The 21,558-nt window shown below is 36.1% G+C and overlaps 2 long non-coding RNA genes across 5 annotated transcripts in view; one reads left to right on the top strand and one right to left on the bottom strand.

Annotated features, from left to right (window-relative positions):
- The window catches only part of LOC135306118 (uncharacterized), a 23,283-nt gene extending 8,748 nt beyond the window's left edge, over positions 1–14,535 (bottom strand). For 3 of the 4 annotated variants that reach the window (XR_010366970.1, XR_010366968.1, XR_010366969.1), the window contains exons 1-4: positions 14,381–14,535; positions 7,841–7,979; positions 6,213–6,335; positions 2,990–3,122 (exon numbers count right to left, since the gene is read on the bottom strand). This is a non-coding gene — a long non-coding RNA (uncharacterized LOC135306118). Of the gene's footprint in view, positions 1–2,989; positions 3,126–6,212; positions 6,336–7,840; positions 7,980–14,380 lie in introns of all 4 variants that reach the window. The other variant, XR_010366977.1, reaches the window with a different exon arrangement.
- LOC135306128 (uncharacterized) overlaps positions 1–21,558 on the top strand; it is a 24,302-nt gene extending 2,744 nt beyond the window's left edge. Inside the window, exons 2-6 of the long non-coding RNA XR_010366980.1 lie at positions 752–867; positions 16,417–16,485; positions 18,162–18,365; positions 20,601–20,710; positions 21,167–21,558. This is a non-coding gene — a long non-coding RNA (uncharacterized LOC135306128). The remainder of the gene's footprint in view (positions 1–751; positions 868–16,416; positions 16,486–18,161; positions 18,366–20,600; positions 20,711–21,166) is intronic.

Below are 21,558 nucleotides of genomic sequence, written 5' to 3'. Positions count from 1 at the left end.
GTCAGTAAGAAAAACACTATCACTCTAAACTAGTAAACTGAGTTATGGAGTAAATTATGCTAACTATAGAAATAGCAATCTTATATCTCATATTTAAGAAACATTTTTGCTGGAAACCACAGTGTCCTTGGTCCAGAGGAGGCACTCCAATAATCATCACCACTCTGCCATAGCTGGTTAATAGGTGCTCATAGAGTATTCAGTGTGAAATCTATGTAGCTGAGAAGGAATGAAGCACATGGATAGCAAACTCTTCATTCTGTGGTCTTCTGGGTGTACCACTGTGTGGGTGTCTTGGGAATTTTAGGTTGTTTGGTGTTGTGTAAAGAAAGGAATTGCAAATCTAAAGGATGCAAAGAAAATGATATGGCAGAAGTGCCCTTCCTGGTATGATGTAGATAATTTTATGGTATGTGTGTTTTCCTGCAATACAAAGGTGGCTGTCCTGATGCATAAACAATCATATGAGACTTAGAAGTAATTCAGTGTCTTAAATTCACACTGTTTAAGCAAACAAATGACAATTTTGTTTGCACCACTCATGACAATAATGAAAGACAAAACTTACTAGGTTTGAATCTTTCTCAAGATGAAGTTCTTTAACATGCCTTAACTACTATACATTGCATTAGAAAGCATTACTGTGTTGTGAGAGATCAAAGGCATAACCTCTGTATTGTAATACAGCTATAAAATATATTTATTATATTATTATGGCCAAACTGATAATTTTTTTGTTTGTTTTCTTTAGTCTACTGTTTTAATGTAAAGAATACTCTCCATTCTGGAAAAAAAAGAAGATAACAGGACAAGCAGCATGTAAAGCTAAAGTCACCAAAACTCTGCAAAGTCTGTGATTATTAACTGGTAAAGCTTTCTAATATAGTGATTACTTAAGACATATTCCATAAGTGGAGTAGTTGAATTTATTTCACATGATCAGTTTTAAGCATGTGTTTTTAAGATGTGTTCTTTATGCTCTAAGTAGAGTCAAATGATTTGATTGTGGTGAAACAAGCAGCATTTTGAAGAAAACATTTTTATTGACTTTTTCCCATTCATCTGTGAACCCATTCTAGTATAGTTTGATAATCAGGGACAACTAGAGTCATTTTACAGTGAACTGATTAGTTCATCAAGGATAGCAGTCCATAATGGACCCCTAATAGAGCATTGACAACCCAGTTCTGTGCAGCAGATGAGCAACTTGCATTTGATTTGAGCAAAAGCCATGAACTTGAAATATTCATCATTTCACAATCTCTCATCTTTAGGGAACATAACATGATCTCCCCTTACACAGCATTTTTTGATGTTAGTTCATTTAAACAGAATATATTGTGTAGAAAAATGTAAATTACAGACCTCTCCTCTTCCCCAATGAAGTCCATGTGATGGAAACATAACTGTATGGTAGATTATATAATGGGGTGTTACATACAGCTGTGGTATAACAGCTTCTCAGGGGTTTCCTGAACCTGCAAAAGTGGGAAGCCAGCCTAGCACAAGAAGACATGTTGCAGTGGTAGTAGAAAGTGTGTCACAGCACAAGGCTCAGAAAGGAAAAAGTTTTGGAGCAGGGAGAACAATTCATTTAGTGGTTTTTCCTGCTAAGGAAAGTATGAAATTCATATAAAGTCAAGTGCATTATACGCTTGTGGATTTTGTGTTGCAAGATTATTTTAATCTACCAATTATCGGTTCTAGTTAAACGGGGGCAAAAACCCACACTGGAGATGCATTTTATACTTGCAGAGAGTGCAGTACGCTAGGCATAAGTATGAGTGACACGTATTCCTTTAAGTTTTTTTTGTATATTGAAAAACGTACAAAAAGAGCATAAATTCTAAGCTGGAATTTGGCCAGGAATACAAGCCAATGACACTTCTGAAGTGGGATGAATTTTTGCTGTCATTTAGCTTTAGTGCAGATGTAGTACTGTCTGCAGTATTTCTAAACTTCAGATTAAGCTCCTTTTTCAGCTGAAGTATAGTATTTCTAAAAAGAGCTACTAGATTTAATCATGTTAATTAAAGTAAGATTCAGAACTATAACTCTGAGATTTATTATGAAAATTCTTCAACTTTTTTACATGTTTGGTTTTATGATGCAATTACACTTTGGCTGTGAAGTTTATTTTCATCCCATGTAATGTTTTTGTCCTTTTACAACAAGCTTATAATTAATGAGAGAAGTAAAGACATGTGACGTATATGAGCAAAAAGGCAACATAGTACCTATAAATCCAAAGGTGTTTACCATCTGCAAACATATCTGTATGAATTCTTTAGCTAGATGTATATTACATGAGGGGTTTTTAGGATATATTGAACACAACTAGTCATTGAAATAAAGTACAAAATAGCACAATATCTGTAGATGTTGTGTAGATGAAAACCATGTTTTCAAAGATTTTATTATGGCTAATTTTTTAGTGTAGGTAGCTGCATATTTTTACATCTTAAATAGAAGATATACTTTTTTATATTAATTTAGTATGTAAATAGTTTATAACTGGAAGAACTTAAAAGCCACGTTTAGTCTTTCTATTTTACATGAATTCTCTGTATTGTCAAATAATTTTTTGTTTGGCTTAAGCTTCAACTTATTATTTTTTTTTCTTTTGGGGCATCTGCTACCTGTTTTTAATTTCTTTTGTTCTTCCCTTGATGGTAACAAGGACTTTTAAAGGTTTGTCCTGATATCAAACATTGCCATGGATTGACCCAGGCCAGATACCAGGCACCCACCAAACCCACTCACTCACTCACTCCCCTCTGTGACTGAACAAAGGGGAGAAAATATAAGAAAGAATTCATGTGTTGAGATAAGGAACAGGGGAGGTTGCTTATCAAATGCCATCATGGGCAAAACAGATTCAGCTTGGAGATGTGAATTTATTACTAAGCAAATCAGAGCAGGATAATGGGAAGTAAAATAAGCCCTTTAAAACACTTTCCCCCCACCCCTCCCTCCTTCCCAGCTCTACCTTCTTCTCCAGCGGTACAGGGAGACAGGGAGACATAGAGGTTTTGGTAAATTTATCACTCAAGACTTCTCCAGCTGCTCCGGGAGAAGATGACCAGCAGCACATCCATCTTTGGAACCAGGAAGATTTGGCTCTGCTGGACATGAAAGAAGCTTCTAGCAGCTTGGAGCCAGGCCTGTAGCTTCCCCCTACCTCCCCTCCCCCAAAAAAAAGAAAACCTGAGGCCATGCAAAACCAATAAAAATATAAAAATTGGCCAACAAAATCAAAAGTTAAGGGAGAAATGTATGACAGAGTTACAGTCATTATGAATACCTAAGCTTTAATTATGTTTGCACCACTGTGTAGCAGAGACAGTAATGGTAGCTTTCACATTTCTTGAGCTGCCACGTCTAGTCCTCCTTTGCTTGCTTGTCTGCATATATACAGTCTCTCAGTATGACAGTGATTAACATAAGAGAATGCTTTTAGCTCCAGTGAAACTCTTGGGCTTACTATGAGGGCCTGTCTACATACATCTTCCTAGCTTCCTGAAGACCTGTCTTTCCATTCCTCCACGTACCCAATGACTTAAATCTCTCTTTTTTTTTTTTTTTTTTTGTATTGCGTTCACAGATTGCCACCTCACTCAGTTATTGATCTCTCCTGTGCTACAAATTCACTCAACACTGCCATCCCTGCCTTAAAATGATTTCCATGGGGGAATCTTGAATCTATTGCTTTGAACTTAATTGACTTTTAAATTGAATTGAAGGAAGGAATAAAGTTCCATTTCTATTCTGTCTGTTTTGGTTCTTCTGAGCTAAAAGGAGAAAGATAAGTTCTGTCATCAAAAAAAGCAAGCATGATGCTGAATGCACACAGACTATTTTTTCAAGTGTGTAGATTATATTTTAGAATTTCTTAATCCTAAAATTGCTATATCCCTACAAGTTTAAAAGCACAATTTCTATAGGAAATTTTGTAGTTTATTTGTTGAATTCTCAGCTATTGCTTTGTAATTCTGTTGAGAAGGTCATGCCATATGTCTGAGTATGCAGCGTGAATAATTTCTTTCTTGGACACAGAGGAGTTTCTTGGTAAACATACCTTCTACCTTTTTCTAGGCTTTCCTAAAGGTAAAAGTCCAAGCACTGCAAAGGTTAAGTGAGCTGGCCTTTGGGTCACAGCAGGAAGCTTTCTAGTCTGTGTTTGCCTGTTAATTTCTGTCAAAAATACTTCTGCTCACTGTTTTTCTTAGCTTTTCGTTCCTTGAATTTTGAAAGAACAGTTTGTACTTCATGCACAAACACTGTACATGCTAACATAACAGACAAGTATTCTAAGTGACTGTCCAATCAGCTGAGGTAACATTGATAAGCTCTGCCAATAAAAGGAAGTACTAATTTAAGAACCTCACTGTAAGCTGCTAGCCATTTTGGCTATGGCACCATCCGGTGATCTTTTCAGCAGTCGTTCAAGTCAAAGAATTTACTTTTAATAAAAATAACTGCTAACATCTAATCTGTTTTCCAAATTTCTCTCTCTCTCTCTTCTCTCTCTTTCTCTTTTTTTTTTTTTTTTTTTTTTTGAGAAGACATACTGGGAGGGTTGGTGTTGTTCATCGTAGAGAAGAGAAATGCTGGGAAGACATTATGGTACCTTCCAGTACCTGAAGAGGGCTTACAAGAGGGCTGGAAAGGACTTTTCATAAAGGTCTGTAGTGACAGGAACAGCAGTAATGGTTTCAAACTAAAAGAGGATAGATTTAGATATTAGGAAAAAAATTCTTTACTGTGAGAGTTGTGAGGCACTGGAACAGGTTTCTAGCAAGGGAAATTGTGAATGCCCCATCACTGGAAGTGTTCAAGGCCAGTTTGGACAGGGCTTTGAGTGGCTTGGTGGAAGATATCTCTATCAGTGGCAGGGGAATTAGGACTAGAAGATCCTTAAGGTTCCTTTCAATCAACTCATTCCATGGTTAGCACAATTCAGTTCTGGCAAGTAATTATGGTGGCAAAATTCTATGTAAGTAGTGACTACTTTATTGGGTGGCTAAAACACTTCCTTCTTTTTACATTTCTTTTCACTGCCTTCAACACTTCTGTGAATGAGATACCTGAAAATGTATATTCTGGACTGGATATGGAAGTGGCAGTAGCTTCTGTAGCAATGGAAATCTTGTAACAAAATTCCTGGAAGCACCCATTGGTGGTCAGATTTATTGATCTTCTTTGCTACAGTATAAGTCTGAGATTTTCAATCTTTTTTTTGTAATACATGGAAATCTATAGGTCACATTCAAAGCTTTGTATTAAATTTGCAGAATTACATTTCACAATTGTCATGGGAAATATTTAGAGGTCCATAAACTGAAATGACTGAAAATAATTTCTTCACAAATACAGCTTTGTGGTATTTACAGAATCACAGAATAGTCTGAGTTTGAAGGGACCCAGAAGGGACATTGAGCCCAGCTCTTAAATGAATGCCCCATGTGGGGCTCAAACCCATGACCTTGGCATTATTAACACCAGGCTCTCACCAACTGAGCTAATCTCAGATTATTATTATGGGGGGAAGCCAGTCATATTTTGAATAGAGATAATTTTGACTGATCCACAGCTTTTGTACTGACAGAAAATCCTAGAATCATAGAATCATTTAATTTGAAAAATACCCTCAAGATGATCAAGTTGAACCATAAACCCAGCCTTGCCAAGTCCATCACTAAATAGTAGCATGAAGCACCATACTTCTCCAGTGATGATGACTGAGAAGAATTTTTAGGACAAGATAGGTATAAAAACCCAAATGACATAACAATCTATGAATATAACAAAGTCAGAAAAAGAAATTTCTCATGACATGGACAGAAAAAAAAAGGGTAGAAGTAAGAGTGATAGATATAACAGGAGTGACATGAGGTTTTCTTTACTGTAATAAATACAAATTTACATCTAAGGCTTTGATGCTCATGTTTGCAGATACACAACATGGTAGGATTAAGAGGTCTGTAGGACTTTGTTTTCTTTTTATAATCTATCCTGCCCTTCCTATCCCATTTCTTAGTTATTTAGTATTCAGCCTTCTCCTGTGTCCCTCTGTACTCCTGCATCCAAGAGCCTTTCTTTGCTTCAGGAAATTCACTAGGCTCATTAGACATGCATGCACTATTTACTTGCAACCTCAGTATAAGTGCCTGGAAAACCAAAATAAGACAGATAAGAACTGGAAAACTTACTGAAGAGGATTTAGTGTTGAATTTAATCCCTCTGATACAAAATTGAACAAGTCTCTGATTGTTCATGGTCAAAAACCTCTGTAGTTTCTTCAAATCTTATCCATTATTATGGCATCTAAAATCCTGTAGAAAGAGGAATGTTGTAAACATCAGCTCGTACTTTCTTTGCCAGATCTTTTCCTGCCCTTCAACGTGCCTCTCTCCCCATGCCCATCCTCCATCTTAATACGTGGGGAGCAAGGCCAGCTGTTTGATGGTTTTGTGAGGTGCCAGAGTTTCTCTAGGAGGTAGTTGCTGACTCCAGCATTTAAAAGTACTAAGACAAAAATTAAAAGAAAAACAAACAAACAAACAACAGAGCATTTCTTGCTCTTCTTTGTCCTTTTTCTCAGACTTGTTGCAGAAGAATGGTTTCTATCTGAGCTATTACTGCCTCTGTGATTTTTTGTTTTCTAGTCGTAGCTCTGGATCTGCTGATGAACCAAAATCTTCTTAGCTGCTCCCAGTAATGCAATCTGTTGTTTGGATCTAAAATTATTTTAATTGTCTAATTAGCATTTAATCACCTAAACTTTGGTCTTATGTTCTGGGTTTTGATGAGTTGTGTATATTCAGTTTTGCTGTCACTTTCCTTCTGGTCTTTATTTTCCCTTTATGTAGGCTGAGTGAGAAAGTGTTTGAAATGTGCTTAAAACTTCTATTTTCTTCTTTTAAAACAGTTTTGGTATCTTCAGCTTCGAACTGAATGTAAAAATTCTGTAATAATACTTTTCTAGAACAATTCAAAATCAGATCTTTGCAGAAAGTCAGTGTATTACTGCATTAATAATGTGATATTGTTTGTAGTAGTTTGGTCTTAGCAGCTTGGTTATAGTTGCAGAGAAAAGAAAGGAAAAGACTGGGAAGACATATCTTTCTAAAACAAATGAACAAGAACTAACGGGTTTTGGCTGTAGGAGATTGCCTGAGGAAGGGTAGCTTGCCATACAGTATATTTTTCAGTTAAATAGTTCATCCTAATGGTTCTGGTAACATATTGAGGATGCATCCCATTGTGATAAAATTTATTTACATGCTGTTTCTTTCTTGTGGTCAACTAAATATCAGGAAAAGAAAGAAATAGTAAACTCAAACAAATGGTGCTCATTGAAATAATGTATTTTAGGGTTTTTTTGGGTTTTTACTGCTCTTGTTTCAGATTATATATCACAGCAGAAATCAAACTGGTGGGACACAGCAGTTTCCTCACCAATAAATTATGCAGAAATGACTATATGGAAAAGTCAGACTGTGTCTGGAGCCCATGCTGGTATAGGGAATCACTGTCCCTTTGCTCAGGTAACATGCTTAAAGGCCTATATCACCATGCCTTCTCCAGCATGTCCCTGGGTCACACGGGGGACAGATACACAGCGTTCCAGCAACCCAGATAAAAGGGGCTGCAAAAGCTATCACCTGCCTGAACTGAGGAATAGTGCTGCTTGTAATCCTGTACCAACTAACGCTAATGCTACCTGCAGATGGAGTCTGTTCCTCTGCTGTTTCAGTTGAAAATGAGGTAAAATAATATTTGATTTACAGTGATGTGCTCTTTTTTAGACCAAAAGTGCACGGTGAAGGAAGCTCACCTTAGAACAGTTAATGCTGCTCTTGCGAGGAGGCAGTAGCAACAGTTTAGAGCTGAGTCCACAGCCTGTTCCTTCCTCGCTCTCTCCCTTCCTCCTTCTTTCTCTCTCATCTTCTGTCCTACTTTTGTTTGGTCTGGCACTGCAGAGGGAGTACATTACCAGCTTCAAGACCAATCTAATCATTGCACATTGAATTTAGACATCATCATATGCATGTTGCCATGACCATTCTTTGACATGACAAATATTTACTATTATCAAAAATATAACTCGAAGGGCCTAAGAGCATTCATTTTCAGTTAAGTCTAGTGAAATATACTAAAACCTGTCATTAAATGCTTAGGCACACTGTTATTTCACTACTTGTAATAGCAATTGCAGTTTGTAATCATTTTCTCTGCAGAATAAATCACTTGTTACTCAGTATAATTGGCAATCACACATAAACTTTACCATAAACTAGCACTCTAAAGAATTTAGAAAAAAGATATTATTGACAGTTGCTGGTCAAATTAGTATTGAATTCAAAGAACTGATGAAAGTAAAAAAGGAATCATAAAGCATATTTACTAAATGTGGATTAGAAGGGTAGTCGTTAAAGGTTTGTACTATCAAACCTTATAAGATATTCTTTGGGACAGACTCAGTACCACTGGAATGAATAAATTGAAATAAATTGAAGTAAAAAGAGTAACTTTTAATTAAAATCAGAACAAAGATTTGATTCCTCAATGTTTAGCTGTTAATGCTGCCATACCTGGGCCTGTTTGTATATTGTAAGGGATTCCCTTTGCCCACTTTTGTAAGGTGAAATTCTGAAAGGTTGAAAAAATAAAAAAATCTAATTTGTCTTGGAGTTCAGGATTTGTGTAAAATTCTATTGCTTATAATGACTATAGGGAGATGAGATCTCAAAATATATTAATCCCTGTTTTCAATGCATTAGATGAAAAAGAAGAGAAGGACGCACTGCACCATCCTTCATGGACATCTGTATGCAAACCTAGAGCTGCTGCATAGAATAGTGTTTGGTATCAAAATGGTGGCAGGAAGAAAAGTATTACTGTGATTTTAGAGCTGATTGTAGACTGAGAAAGTTCCTTTAATATGGACAAAAGTATTAAAATAAATTCTTAATTCCATTTAGTTTTAATACCGAAACTTGATCTTAACACAATATTTGAAGCTTATTCGTCTCTCATAGATTTGGAGCTCAATAGTAAGGTAAATTTTGTACAGATTTTACGTTTCATTATACATTATTAAAGATAAACTGATTTTTTTTTTCTTTTAATACTGGCAAATATTTCCCTTGCAAGACCCTTCACAATGTTCTGCATTTTTTTCATTTAAGCTGCTTCATAAAGTTACCAGTGTCAGAGCAGAATTCAGGTATCTCTACCCTTCCTTTTAATCTTTAGTTCCACAGTGTTGCCTGTTTCCCAGTACTAGAAATATTGTGATGTGAGCATTTACATCCTTTGACTAATACTTGATCCAAAAGTCTCAGTATCAGATGGGCAGTCCAGGTTTGGTTAATGTCGGCATTTATGTTATGGTTTATGTCTGGGTTTGGTACACAAATTGAAATGTAGACTTTACAAAGGTTTGAAATTCAGCTACCATTTTGGAGCTGGGAGAGAAGAAGAAATGAAATAATAGAATGCCAATAGTTGTATTTCTGCTGAGAAAGAATATCATGCTTGACCACTTTTAGGTCATGAAGACTTCTCAAGCTCTTCTTATTCTACTTAACATTTTTTCCTCCAAGCCTTTCAGACTTGTCAGAAAAGAGAATTATTTTTTTAATGTATGTACCTTGTCTTGTGGTTAACTAATGACAAGTACTATCTTTCCTTTTGAGTCCAAGTTGAGTCCCTTGAGTATTTGTATTCTGATATAATTATTATGATGTCTATGCTCTGTGCTTGGGAAAGTCAAGTTCATCAGATCCCTGAAAAGCAGCAGGAGGAAACTCGTTTTACTCCTCTTGTTACCTTTTTTGCTTCTTCTGGTAAGTGCTGATGAGATACACTCAAATACAGATAGATTTTAACTGAATTCCCAATAGTCTTTTCACCTAGATGTATTTATAAATGTATTTACGCCACTTTCCTCTTACTTTAGTAAAATAAACTTATAAAGAACAGAGTATAGTAACACTACAATTAAAAAAAATAAATTAAAAAATCCCACAGAAAAACCCCAACAGAACCTTATCTAAACCTTATATATTTTAAAAGCATTTAGTGTGCAGTGTAGACTGGAAAGGAAAAGGAAAGTAATGTGTAAAACTCAGCAATACAGTCAAATGTCAATGCATGAGCTGGATAAAGAGAACAGTCCCATGAATATACTTATAAGTAAATTAAAATAAGGACATTGTGCAGTTTTATCCAAAATGGTTATTTTAGTTTCCTAGGATCTGTGAAAATTGCAATGGAAGATAATACTGCTCCAAATTATTTAGTCTTTCATTCAGAATGTGCTGTTAATTATAGGAGCACCTGTTAGACTGTACTCACTTATTGTCAGCATTTCAAATAAACATCCTCAATTGAAATTAATTCTTTCATGGCTGAAATCTACAGACTAATTGCAGTTTTAATGTGCTTTTGACAGAAGCATTTTGGCTACTGCTGTTTGCTGAAACAAAATGCACACTTTCTGCAAACTAATTACATTCAGGGTCAGAAGGACCCCTCAGATCATACAGTCCAGTACTGTGGTCTCTCACCCAGGTATTCCCATGTCTAATCTGTAACTGCTGGTTATATCTCCTGAGAAATATTTTAAAAGGCGTAAGAAATTCATTCAGGGAAAATACTAGAGATTGCTCAGAAATTTTAAAAAAAATTAATTTTAAAAGTTAGTCTTCTTCTGATCTGAATGTGCTTGAGCTTAGCCATTAAACCTTGCAGTTTACTTGCTTACAGGATTGTAGGCTCTGTGTGGTAGGAAAGACACGAGGTTTGTTGATGTGTTAGAAACCATGGGTGTGCCTGAGAATGGTGGGAGTCTGTTATAGACCATCCAATGAGGATGAACAGGCAGATGAAGTCTTTGTTTTCAGGCAGGATTCAAGGTCCAGATGTCTGCTGGAAATGCTATGCAGGCTGCCCAGGGAAGTGGTTGAGCTGCTGTCCTTGGAGGTATTTAAAAGACATGCAGTTGTGGCACCTAAAGACATGATTTAATGGTGCACTTGGAAGTGCTGGATTAAAATTTGGACTCAATAATCTTAAGGGTCTAAATGTTTCTATATAGTTTCATGAATTATCCACTGCAACAGTTTCTGAAAGAACCTCGCCTTTCTGAACAACTATATAAACAACTTTCTTCCTTCTGTTCCACATTCCCTTTTCACGTATCAAAGATTAATTTTGAAAATGATACACAGATTTTGGAAGCTGTTTAATCTTTAGTTATCAGAAAATAAAATTAATTCATTTCTGTTTACGGTGTGAATGCATCAACTGAGCTCTTCTAACTGACAGTATATTTTAAATACTATACCATTAATCCCTAGCAATCCCTGACTTTCTGTGGTGTGTCTACAACATTAATAAAGAAAACATGACATAGTATAGGAATGTATTTTCAGAAAAACTCTTTAAAAAGGAGCTCATTATTCTACAGTGCTGAACAGTCCATAGATGTTGCAAAGCAAGGTGCAAAATGTGGAAAATTTAAATTTTTCATCTATGCTTTGTCTCATATTATTTTTAAATAATATAGTGTGAAACAGTATAAAATGTATTATGCAAATGTTATACTTGTGTGAAGCAAAAATTTTTTTGAGACTTAGGGCTAATTTTAATCTAAATGTAGTTTTTGAAAGTCTTATAAAACTTCTTTTTGAACACAACAGATTATTGTCCAGTATTAGATTGATTTTGTTAGGCACCATAATTAAAGATTGTGTCCCATCTATGTGTTTTGCTGCTGGGAAAATCACTGATCTTCAAAGAAATAAGTCTTCTTTTTTTTCTTCTTTGATTCTATTTGTGAATGGTTTGTCACAGCAATACACATTTTTCTTATTTTTTCAAAGATGAATTTGCAAGGACTCATGCATGACATGCATAAGAAAACAACTAAATTAGCAAAGTGGGACTTTTCCTTGTTATTGTCTATTTAGTTTTGTTAGGGCCCTGGTTCTGGCCAGGACAGCATTAATTTTTTTCAGTAGCCAAAACAGGGCATGGCAGGACTCAGAGGTTATTCTGTACCACCTCACATCATTTTCTGGGGGAGGGGGAAAGGCTCCCTTCTGGGTGATGTAATGTGGCAGAAACAAAAGAGTTCCTCTTTCTGCTAGGTGGTGTATAAACACAAAGAGGCAGTTTTCCCCAAAGAGCTTACCCTTAATGGACCATTATTTTAAGATATTTAGGAGGATTCAATGGCCATTAATAGTAAGCATATTATTTTGATCTACAAAGATTAGTGACATACTAATGCATTAATTTTCCACACATTTAGACTGTATCACTTATCAAATGAACAAAGCATCTCCTAAACAAAATGTATAACACTTTGTGTCTGTGACACTAAGGAAACACCCAAAATCCTATATTATCCTCATGTTCCTAAATAAGAAAGATCTGTTTGTATATATACATATATATATATATATATATATATATATATATATATATATATATACCCAGCTTATATATTATCTATATGCTATCTTTCCTCCCTTAGTGTAAGTTCAAAAGCACAACCCTGAAATTTGTAGATTGTTCAACATTTCCTGTCACTTTGTTAGAAAGCTGAGAGAAGTGCTGGTGCTATAATTTCCATCTTAGACATTATGCAGATTGGTATTTTCATATTTCCTGTATCTAACCAAGGAGAAATTCACTCTAGTTAAATTGTTATAAATATCTAAATTATTATTGTCTGTGATAATAAATATGCAAAAAAAAAGTGTGCTGAAATAAAAGATTGGTTAAATCAATATGGCTTTTTGAACTGAACTGACAAATTGAAAGGGTTTTCAAGTTGAGGGTAACTTTAATCTGTGCCCAGTACACTTACAGTTCCTTAGACTTAACTACAGTGCCAAGACTTAACTTCACAGAAGCACAGAATATACTGAGTTGGAAGGGACCTAAAGGATCATCAAGTCCAGCTACAGCCCTTGCACAGCACCATCTCCAAGAGTCACACCATGTGCCTCAGAGAAGTGTCCAAACACTTCTTGAACTCTGTCAGGCTTGATGCTGTGACCATTTGCCAAGCCACCCACAGGGTAAAGACTCTTTCTCCTACATCTGACGCAAACCTCCCCTGACACAGCTTCAGGACATTCCCTTGGGTTGCATTCTTGTCCCCCCAGAGACTAAATCAGTGTCTGCCCCTCTTCACTCATGAGGATGTTGAAGACTGTGATGAGGTCTCCCCTCAGTCTCCTCCTCTCAGGCTGAACAGACCAAGTGACCTCAGCTCCTCCTAATACAGTTTCCCTTCAAGGCCTTCCACCATCTTTGTTGCCCTCCTTTGGATACTCTCAGATATTTTAATGTCTTTTTTATATTGTGGCGGCCAACGATGCACACAGGATTCAAGGTGAGGCCTCCTCAGTGCAGAGAAGTTGTGGTGTGATGTCATGGCTTGCCTCAGTTATCCTGGTCCTTCTCCAGGTGTCAACCACCTCTCCTTTCCCCCACTCTGCCTCTTGCTGGAAACTATCTATCAACCCAGAAATTCCAGAGGAGCATCGAATGATTAGCAGATTCAAAAGATGCTCTCCATCCCTGAGGGCCATTGGCCCATCCAGGTGTCCCTTTCCCCTGAGGACTCCCCACCCTGTACCTGGATTGGTGGTCCCTGTGTTCCCCCCACCCCTGCCCCTTGCGCCTGGGTAAAAGGGCAAGCACAGCACGTGGTTGGAGTCCTGGTGGAGCTGTTGCTAAATTTAGGGGCCATGCGGCCCAGAATGAAAACTCTGGATTAAAACCCTCCATCAGGACTGATTTCTTCCTTCACCATTCACCTTAAAGCTTCTCCATCAGGGAACCCTGGCGAGCGGAACCTCTGCGAGAGGAAGTTCTATCCCACCGCCACCAGAGCTTGGGCATGCCCGGACTTGTCCCCATGTGCTCAGCTGCCACCCACAGCTAGCCAAAGTGTCTCTGGGGTAAAAACACCACAGTTGCTTCTATTTGGCTCAGCAGCAGGGGCCAGACAAGCCAAGGCACGTCCCCTTCAGTAATATTGATACACACCAATACAGAGACCAGCGGGACAATCCCCTCCCTTGCCCAGCTGTGCCTGATGCTCACCAGGACATGCCTGGCTCTCTGGCTGCCAGAGCTAATTCATGGTCAACTTGCCATCAACCAGGACCCCCAGGTCCTTTTCCACAGTGCTACTTTTGAGCATCTCCTTCCCCAGCCTGTGCACGTACCCAGGATTGCCCGATCCGACATGTAGAATCATGTAGTTGAACTCTTCCCTTGTTCAACTTTATATGGTCTGTGATTGCCCAGCCCTCTAATTTGTCAGGGTCTCTCTGCAGGGCGTTCCTACCTTCATGGGAGCCATCAGCCCCTCCCAGCTTTGCACTGTTTACACACTTGATAAATATCCCTTCCAGTCCTGTGTCCAGGTCTTTTATGAAGATGTTGAAGCACACAGGGCCTAAGATGGAGGCCTGCTGGAAACCAGTAGTGATAGGTCACCAGTCTGATGTCACCCCATTCACTATAAACCTTTGAGCCCTGCCTATGAGACAGTTGCTCACCCATCACACAATGTGTTTATCCAGCTGTGAGCTTGACATTTTTTCTAGACATACTCTGTGAGAGACACTAGTAAAAGTTTTAATGAAATCCGAAGATCACATCAACTAGCTTCCCTTGATCAGCCAAGTGGGCTACCTTGTCATAAAAGCAAATTTGGTTTGATAAGCAGAACTTTCCTCTCATGAAGACTGTGATCAATTACTGCATTGTCTTTCAGGTGTTCTTCAATACTTCCCAGAATAAACTGCTTCACCATAATTTTACCAGCCACCGTAGTGAGAGCAGATCTGTAGCTTTTAGGATCCTCCTTCTTGCTATTTTTGCAGTTTACAGCTGATATTGATTATTCTGAATACCAGAAAGATTGAAGAAAAAAAAAATCTTTCAACAATACCTATCTTTTGAGTCAAGTTTGTATTGTCTGAGTATGTAAATATATGGGAGAAGATCGATCCTGTGTTATTGCAGAAAGGAACTTAGAGCAGTATCTGGATCAAAATATATCTAATGTTTCAAGGCACTAATGCATGTTTTTATTTAAACAGAATCTGTAGCTCAGTGTTGTAAGACACAAGTGAAAATACTGAAATGCATTATATAGTAATGAAATTAGGAACACATTACTCTGCATAAATTATTTGTAATACTGCAGTATATTTTTCCACAAGCTAAATTGTAGCATTAAGGTATACTTAGATGAAAAATCATCATTTCTGAACATGGAGGATTTCTCATTCTTTTATATGTAAATCAAAATACTGACTTATGGTACTGGGAAATATTTTAAGGAAGTATACTAAAAACAATCCATATAGAATATCTACATTTTAAGTGAGACACTCTATTGCTGGTTATTCTTAAAACATTACGAGCATTTAGGACACCACTGACAGTGTTTATTTTCAGTGTTCATTAATTTCAAGGGATTGACTTGTACAAATAAGGATTTTTTTTTTTTTTAATCAGTGAAATGAAGTAGCCTTTTTCCAGTCTGTGGATCAGTGATAATCTGGAAGCTGATCACAATGGTCTGTGAAGCATGTGTAGATTTAAAAATTTTACTGAAGACTGTGGTTTATACATACTGATAGTTGCAATTGCAGTTCCATATATAGATGAAGCATAAAAAGGATCAAGATTAACCAGTAACATGACTGCAAACCCTTTAATGGTGAAAAAAACTGCATATACCAAAACCACTAGTAATCAGCAATTTTCTTGACTAGTAGGATTTATATAACCTCAATTTTCTGTGTTGCCATTAAAACACATAAGTATTGCAATGGTAGCTGTAAATCACAGCAAAATACATGTTGATGACTTTCTTTCCTTAAATTTCTGTTAATTACTTCTGTAAGAAATTTCAAATGGTAATGACATACTGCTGAAGCAGAAAGATGTAAAACTGTTTCGCATTCCAGAGAGGATAATGGCAAAGTATCAGAAAGGTCAAGAAGAGTGCTGGCTGTATTAATATAAAAAGGTAGCTGTAATTTAAGCTATTACCCAAGCGTTGTCAGAGTGATGAGAGAATATTCCACTTTGAACAAGGCACAATCTATAGGTCTTCAAAGCGTTGATACAATCATAAAATTCAGGTTTAGAAAGGGCCCCCAGGAGGTAATGTAGTTCTTAACGCTACTCTAAAAAAAACCTATTGGCTTGGAAACCCTCTGCAGAGATGTCAATCTTATCCATTCTTAAAATAGATAGAAAGAAAAGCATAATAATATTCTATTATTGATAGATACTGTGTATAGACAGTAGTAATTGGAATATCCTATTGTTGCTTAGCCTGCTGCTTCTTCCTGTATCTCACAGGAAAAAGACAAGAGGTGCCTACAAGGGCACTATGTTACAGACAGTAATAACCTGAAAAGGAAATGCAAGGTAAGAACTAAATAAGTCTGTCCTAATCTAAGCAATTTCTACTTTTATGAGTAAGAAAAGCCTGGGGAGTAGGGCCAGGGACTCTGTGTTGAATTGTTATTTCATCATACTCTGGTATTTGATTAATTCCTTAATACTTTACTCTGTTTCTTATGTAAAGACCAATTTTCTTTCCTACTCAGAATCTCTTTCATAGTATTTTCCTAGTTCTCATCCCATTCCAGGCTTACTTCTGAAGAATTCCAGTCAAATGTTACTGGGGTTTTGTTCTTTATAAAGCAAATGAGATATGAATAAGTTAGTGGAGACAGTTTTCAGTGTAATCCAGAATTTGAGTTGTTATTTGAACAATCATGAATAGATCATAGTGAACTTTTTTATTCACATTTATGTTTTAATAATTGATGTCTCAATAAATTAGGTTTTCTTTCATATGAGCTGAAGTGAAATCCAATAAATCTGTTATAACCCAAACTGCATAGTCTGTATATTGTGTCTTCGAATTTTGTCATAATGTGACAACACTCATATTGCAAAACCAAGACCAACTCAGAAAGTCTCCTTCTGATCCACAAAATGTATGATATAGTATCATTGCCTGCCTAGTTACAGAAAGATTCTTAAAGATGGTAAATACTGATTTTCTCCCTAAGGAGTCCAGTAAGATGAATAAACTTCACAGTACTACTTAGACTTAAAAAGGATAATAAACTTCTAAATAACTTCTAAACTTGAAATATACCTTTAATGTATTTGTTTCTTACAAGAATTGTTTGTTTTCATAACATGTTATTCTTTTCACAATAAATTATTCTTTTATGGAAAGTGATTAGTTGCCCTATTTCTAGTGTAAGAAATCTAAAATATATAAACTGAATCATAACATTTCTCCCAAAGAGACATGCTCTTTCCCTGGTGGCTCATTTAGAAGTAATTAATGTGCTGTAATGTCACTGTGTTTCAAATAATAATTCAAAGGGATTGATAATAGAGTATATGATTTTCTTAAACAGTTTCTGCTTTATAGTTTTCTCTTACTTACAGGCAATCAACCATGCTTTAGTTACTATATTTAAAAAAAAAAAGTAAAAGAACAAAGATGTATTTATTGACACTTAAAGATGTATTAATTTCTTTTAATGTTAAAAAAAAAAACATACCAAAAAAACCCCCAAAAATCCTGACCCAAATCCAAAACAAAACAAAAATCCCCCAAAAACCAAATAAAACAAAGCAAAAACCCCCAAAACAAACCAGAAAACCAACAAGCAAACAGAAAAATCCCTCAGAAAAGTACGTTTCCTTTTGGAAAGATTGATAAAACAGGAACTAGTTAAATCACTGTTACAGAGCATGATCAAGGGCATCTATTTAGAAGGAAATATGTGCCTTTTCTATGAGAGAAGTATGAGTTCATGCTAATTTCCCAAAGAGTTGAAACTCCTCCCACTTCAAATCTACAGTGTAACCTGAAAGCCAAGCCTCTGTTAGTCTTCCTTAGACAGGTAATACTACTCATATTTAATTGCCATCTTAATTTTCAAGTTTAGTATTCACATTATTCCACCATTTCTTAGATCTTCTTTTGAATTATAACAGTATGAATGTCAGTAGATTCAGGAGTTGAGTTTTTCCTAGGGTTTGTTAAATACTTGATTTTCTCATGTCTTCTTCAGGAGGGGAACAGATGGCTTCAGAAATTCCCCTGTACCAGAGTCAACAAGTTGTGAATAGTACTGTGATCTTACTAAGAATTACTTCTCTGCTTAGAGGCACTCAGCTCAATGTGACAGCTGATGTGTTTGAAATCAAGCAGGTGGACAAGTGGTAAACTCTTATACCAGGACACAATGCTGAAACCCAGGAGAATGCAGAACCAGGTTTGTATTCTTGTTTTATTTCAAGAAGGAAAATAATCAATCATCTCTTCTACAGATTAATAACTGTAAAAAGAACAATTCCACTATTGGTTCCCTGTGTTTCTTTGTATGGTGTACCTTCATCATTACCATGTTACATACTAATAAATCATGGAAATTACTTATTCCTATGATGTATACAGCTTTGTGAACTCATTTTAGAATAACAGTTCACACAAAAAAAATCTTAGTGCTATTTGTTTGGAATGGCTGCTGAATGCTTGGGAGACTTCTATAACCATAAAACTTTGCAATGATACTCACTAGGGAGGGTTTATGAAAGGTGATCATGTAAGATAATTTTTATACTGGGAAATACTGAAATAAGTTCCTAAAATAAGTTTCTAAAAGAAACAGACCACAATATGTAATTCTCTTAAGCAATAATAAATTGCCCATATAGAATTAATGATCTCCTGACATTTCTTTCAAAAGACTTGAAAAGAACTAATTAATGTAGCACATTTCAAGCTAAGCAAATTGCAGTGATAAATGGGATTACTGGAAGCTATAAATGCAATTCGTAACTGAAGAAAAAGTGCAAAACATCACTCAGAACATTAAGGAATGCAATTAAGCAAAACATTTGGAAGTACTTAATTACATCTGCAGAGCATAGTTAAGTGAAATCTGGTGCCTTGCATTAGTAGCAGTGTCAAACCTTCAGAAGATTGCTTAAGCAAAAAGTAGACCATTTGGTGTCAAGATAGTATCTGATTTGACATGCAAGAAAAATATTTCTTCATTGATAAATTATACAAATGTCTGAAAATAAAAGTAGGTTCCTAGCAATGGCAAATTTTGAATTATAGGCAGAAAAACTAGGTAGTTACTAAGTGGACACTTTCTTGTTGATCCAAATGTCTTTTGGTATAATTAATGTATACCAAAGTGAAAAATTTGCAAGAAAATAGGGTGGACTGTAAATCAGCTAGGGTTTAATTCAGCAAATTGCAAAGCTATATGGCCATAATTAAGCAAAGCCCTGACAAACTTATGTGCTTTCATTGATTGTACATCCTTTGTTATAACATTCTTCACTAGAGCTTGAACTTAGGAAATTGATTTAATAGATGAAACTCCTAAAGACAGGTGATAAATCTTGCACCTCTCTTTCATAGAAAGGTAAAAGCTGTCTTTGTGAAGGCACCAGGGAGTGAACAAGCCTCAGGGGTGGCTGGCATGGAATGGCTTATATTCATGCTATTCAGGACAAACCTCCCCTGGAGCAGAAAGACCGTGTTGAGTGCACATACCCACGTAGAGAGGCCAGTGATTTCTGCATCTCTGCTGCTTGAAAGGAGGAGGCATTGAAGAAATCCATCAGTTCAACCATGCCTGTGTTTCCTCCTGTATGAAGATCTCTCAATACAGGAGCTCAGGAATAGAGATAATCTGAAGAAAAGCAAGTTCACTATCCAGCTAGATTCTCCTTGCCTTCACTTTTTTCCTAGATAATAGTCTAGCGATAGCACCTTGTTCCCTGCTCCACTTTTCCTCTTGACCTGTTTCCTAGCAGCTGTTATGATTTCAGCAATGAGATGCTTCTAGCTGAATGTTGGTGCTTAAAAATGTAATGGCTGAATTATTGCCAGACATCTACAGAATCCCAAGTCTAGACACACTGCTTAGTAACTGGAATGTCAAATAAAAGAGCCAAAAAATTTGTGTTCTGTTCCTTCAACTTTCTAAAATAATAAAGCTTCACTTAAAAATTATGCATATTTGAAACTTAGCTGATGCTTTTTGAGTATCAAATGTTTGTGTTTGTGTAGTCTATAGCTATCTTTTTGTTATGAAGTATATGGTGGAATATCATTGGATGACAAATAAAAATCACCAATAAGGGGTTTTGTTCCCTTTCCTTACACTCAAGGATTCATCTCCAGTTGTTTTTATTGCTTGAACAAGCAAGTTGGGCAGTTGCCAGTGAGTGTTTTAATATTCCCAGAATTTTCAGTGCACAATTGTTTTAATATATTTTGGTGTATATCTAAGATAACTGCTTTTATGGGTCTATTCTATTGATCACATGGATAACATTACCATTTTTATTGCTGTTGTTATGACAAAGCACTGCTGAATAAGCAATGAAGTATTTTTTTAATGTAATATATTATTGTTTCTATTTAATTTTATTTCTTTTTCATGGACATTGTTGTGACCTGTACTCATTCTGCATTTTATATTCTGCAGCAAATTCTAAAATTAAATAAGGAAATGTAAACTAATTGAAAAATAAGAATTTCTGAGAAGTACAGCTGATGAAATAGGACTGTAAAACTAAGGAGTTTATAAAAAGACTAGTAAGTATTATGGGAAAAAATATCAAAGATTACATGAATAGGGGAAATTTTTAAGTTGTGAATATTAAGGTTTTATTAAACAAAAGTACTGCAGTGCTGGTTGTAGTAGGTCTTATGGGCTAAGGTTGGAAAGAAAAATAGATTTTGTACTGAAACCTCCTCTGCCTAAATTCTATTAAGTTGAAACATTCTTCCTGCCACAAACCTGCTGACTGGCTTAATTGCAGCATTCCTCAGGTTTTTTGAAAGGTGACAGATTTAGAAAGCAGTAAAGACAAAGGCTGTCAAAATTGTAATCTGTTTACTATTTGGACTTCCACATCTTAGAAGCTCTATCCTAGGATCAGTCTTAGGAAAAAAAAAAAAAAAAAGAGTAATCTGTCCTTTTTCCCACATTTTCTTTTTTGAAAATCTGTTTATGATTTCTATACATGAGTAACATTTCCTGTTTTCTAGCACATACTTCTTCAGATATGACTTGAAGGTTGCATAAAAAGCTGAGCATGCAAAGGTTTGGCCACTTCCGGGGATATTTAGCTGAAGAAACTGGTAAGATCTAGAACTATGGGGGGGCAAAAACAAAGGAATTCAACTGTGTCAAGATGATCAAAACAAGACAAATGGCTGCGTCTTTAAAAACTTGAAAAAGTTTTAAAAGTATTGTAAATCCTCAGATTTTTTGCACATTAAAGAACACTTGATTTTGAAAGGGGTTGTGTATGTAGTACATGGGGTCAAACTCAGGATTATTGTTTGTAAAGTAGCACTAGTTAGTGTGAGTGACCGTGACACAACCCAGACCAGCAGGGAATCTGAATTGCTTATTCACATGAAATGGTTTTATACAC

This window comes from Passer domesticus, chromosome 1 (assembly GCF_036417665.1).
Source record: "Passer domesticus isolate bPasDom1 chromosome 1, bPasDom1.hap1, whole genome shotgun sequence".
Taxonomy (NCBI): Eukaryota; Metazoa; Chordata; class Aves; order Passeriformes; family Passeridae; genus Passer; species Passer domesticus.
Note: the sequence above shows the minus strand (reverse complement) of the source record. Positions and strands in the feature narration are given on the sequence as shown.